At 49.6% G+C, this 3,835-nt stretch overlaps 1 non-coding gene across 1 annotated transcript; it reads left to right on the top strand.

The window, feature by feature from the left end:
- Positions 1–3,385: 3,385 nt before the first annotated feature.
- LOC146060839 (U2 spliceosomal RNA) lies at positions 3,386–3,576 on the top strand. The gene has a single exon (XR_014470488.1). It is a non-coding gene; the product is annotated as a U2 spliceosomal RNA (small nuclear RNA).
- The last annotated feature ends 259 nt before the right edge of the window (positions 3,577–3,835 follow it).

Below are 3,835 nucleotides of genomic sequence, written 5' to 3' on the forward strand. Positions count from 1 at the left end.
CCTTCATCCTACCAGGCCTTGGATCCGCGGAGTCCCAAATCAAAATCACTTTTACACCTCTGCAAGTGACTCGCGACTCTATCACTTCCAGCACTCGACCAGGTTACGATTTGACCTCACAGTAAATCCTGAAAGATTTTTACCAAGCAATCCCCAAAAATGTCATGATAATACAGTACATGATTATACACAGTGGCCCTTATTCTGATCTCGGCGGTACGGCCCGCGTGCGGCCGTACCGCCGATGTTTTCACTCTGCACATGCGCAGAGGTCACTCTGCGCATGTGCAGGGGAAACCGCCGCACAAAAAATGTATACGCCGCAAAGGGGGCGTATAGGGGCGTGAGGGGCTTAATAGCCTCATTACCCTATGCATACGCCCAGCGTTTCATGGGCGTTCCCATGCAAACGCGGGGCGTATGCATGGTAATGAGGCTATGACGCCAGTGATGGGGGCGGAAAGCTGACATCGCCGGATGTCAGCTCTCCGCCCCCATACAAGCTTTCACACGGACGATTGTCCGTGTGGACTAAGCTTGCGGGAGCTGGTGGAGCGTGCGGCCCTGCCTTCGATGGTCGCCGACCATCGAATGCAGGGGGCAGCTCCCACCATGGTGGAGGCGTACGCCCCACCATTTTCATGCGGATCGCCAGCCGTCCACGTACGGACGGCCGTGGCGATCCGTATTGTAGGCGGGGATTGGTTTGTGCGGCCGGAGCAACGTATGCGGCTCCGGCCGCACAGATCAGAATAAGGGCCTGTGTTATGCCCGTTATATACAGTTATTATGCCCATTATATACAGTTATATTTTTAACGATTACATTCATGTTATTTTATGACAAAAAAAATTAAGATAATATACATCCCTCCAGCCAAACCCCACTTCTAAGTGCCTAAAACAAGATAGACCCAGAAATGGACACACTTTAAAAATCTGGTTAATGACTACAGGAGCCTCTATATAAACAGACTGAGGCTTTCAAAAAATGAGAAACAGTGCATATTGCCCATCCAACGATCCAGCGACGCTGGCAGACCTTACGGCGTGACCCTTCTTCGGGTACATAAGTGCTACTCCTGGATGTCATCAAGCAGTAACTTACTGCCACAGTACTGATTATTGAGTTGCTCATCCCCCTTCATCCTACCAGGCCTTGGATCCGCGGAGTCCCAAATCAAAATTACTTTTACACCTCTGCAAGTGACTCGCGACTCTATCACTCTATCCAGCACGCGACCAGGTCAGGATTTGACCTCACAGTAAATCCTGAAAGATTTTTTATCAAGCAATCCCAAAAATATCATGATTATACAATACATGATTACATGTATACACAGTATTATGCCCGCTATATAGTTATTATTTACGTTATATACAGTTATATTTTTAACAATTACATTCATTATTATACAGTACATGATTATACATAGTATTATGCCCGCTATATACAGTTATTAATCCCGTTATATACAGTTATATTTTTAACAATTAAATTCATTATTATACAGTACATGATTATTATACATAGTATTATATCCGCTATATACAGTTATTATTCCCGTTATATACAGTTATATTGGTACTCTTTACTTAGCACGGCGCCACCGATCAAAATCGTGGTCATCGCGGGTAAAAATCGCGGTGATCGCGGTAATCGCGGGCATCGCGGGTAAAATTGGATGGTCGCGATGCCCGCGATGACCGCGATCACCGCGATTTTCCCATAGGGAACAATGTTAAAAAAGGCTGATTGACCGCGATTTCAGTGTTAAATGGCTCAATTGACCCGATTTGGCCATATTAACCCTGAATTAGGCCCAATTAACCTTTAAATGTCCCCAAAAATTTTTAACGCCACCCCACGATCCACGCCAACCCGAAGCGTGGCGAGCGCAGCGAGCCCGCGAGGGGCGGCGGTACGCGTCCTCCGACCTTTTCATGCCCTACTATCCACGTCGGCGTGGTGTGAGAATATAATAGTGTGGCGAGCGCAGCGAGCCACCGAGCCCGAAGCGTGGCGAGCGCAGCGAGCCCCGCGAGGGGACGCGGATACCTTCACAGGTAGACGCGTCCCCTCGCGGGCTTCACAGGTGTCCGGGTCGCCACGGACACCTGTGAAGCCCGCGAGGGGACGCGTCTACCTGTGAAGGTATCCGCGTCCCCTCGCGGGGCTCGCTGCGCTCGCCACGCTTCGGGCTCGGTGGCTCGCTGCGCTCGCCACACTATTATATTCTCACACCACGCCGACGTGGATAGTAGGGCATGAAAAGGTCGGAGGACGCGTACCGCCGCCCCTCGCGGGCTCGCTGCGCTCGCCACGCTTCGGGTTGGCGTGGATCGTGGGGTGGCGTTAAAAATTTGGGGGGACAATTAAGGGTTAATGGGCTCTGTGGCCCATTTAACATTGATTCCTATGGCAAAATCGGGTTGATTGAGCCATTTAACACTAAAATCGGGTCCATCGCGACTTTTAACATTGTTCCCTATGGGAAATCGTGAGCATCGCGTCGCGGGCATCGCGGGTGCATTTATGGCCGGCCGCGACGCGACCGACACGATTTCCCTGTTTAACATTGGTTTCAATGGGAAATCGCGGGCATCGCGTCGGTCGCGTCGCGGCCATACATTAATGTACTCGCGATGCCCGCGAAGGGCGCCGCACTAAGTAAAGAGTACCGTTATATTTTTAACAATTACATTCATTATTATAGAGTACATGATTATACATAGTATTATGCCCGCTATATACAGTTATTATTCCCGATATACAGTTATATTTTTAACGATTACATTCAAGTTATTTTATGACAAAACAAATATATGCGATAATTATAGCAAAGGACAGCTCTTGCTTTAAGAGCTGTCCTTTGCGGTGAGAGTCGCCGGGTCACAGCAGTTCCCAGAGGCTCTCCCCTCCCTCCCACACCCTGCGCTGCTGAGCAGGGCTCTCCTCCTCCCTGCACCCGGAAGAGGATCAGTGCACGGAGGAGGTCACAGGTCCAGGCAGCACAGCTCTGTGCTGCCCGGACACAGGTGAGGGGGCAATGCGGGGCGGCGGGGGTCCGTGCTGGGCGGCGGGGGTCCGTGCGGGGCGGCAGTGGGTTTGTGTTAGAAGCCCATTGGCTTCTATTGGGCATCGCTAGATTTTTCTGGCGATGCCACCCGCCGCGGTAACCCAGCGGGGGATGCTTAGAGCATCCCGAAATGCGTCCCTGTCCAGCACTTCAAGTCCTATTCACCTGCCGTAAAGCCAGGTATCTTTCAGACTGCAACGACAAAGATGTGATGTGTGTGTGTTAGATGTGTCCGTGGTGCTGATCTCCACCAGTATGGGTGGCCGAATTCCGGTCCGTGCGCTTTGCTGGGACCCCATTCGGGTTATCGCTTCTCAGCCTTTTGGCTAAGATCAAGTGTAGTATCTGTTCTTATCAGTTTAATATCTGATACGCCCCCTATCTGGGGGCCATATATTAAATGGATTTTTAGAACAGGGAGATGGAAGAAGAGCTTGCTCTGTCCACTCCACGCATTGACCTGGTATTGCAGTACTTCCAGGACCGGTGCACCTTCCTAATCTGTTATCCAAAAATAGACTATTTCCATTCCTGGTGCTTGATTTGGTGTATCCATTGTTTCTGCACTGTTCTAACTTTGTATTTAGAAATGCATGCATTTGCTTCAAGGTTTAACCCTTGTGCATAAATAGTTTGAAATCCTGCCTCCAGTGTATCATTTTGTGACTATTTCTTGACTCCTTTATTTGTACTTTCTGGAATCGAGTCAGTTTAATACTTGACATGACACTACACTTGATATCAGCATGTGCGGCC

The sequence above is a fragment of the Crinia signifera genome, chromosome 2 (assembly GCF_055691185.1).
Source record: "Crinia signifera chromosome 2, ASM5569118v1, whole genome shotgun sequence".
NCBI classification, from domain to species: Eukaryota; Metazoa; Chordata; class Amphibia; order Anura; family Myobatrachidae; genus Crinia; species Crinia signifera.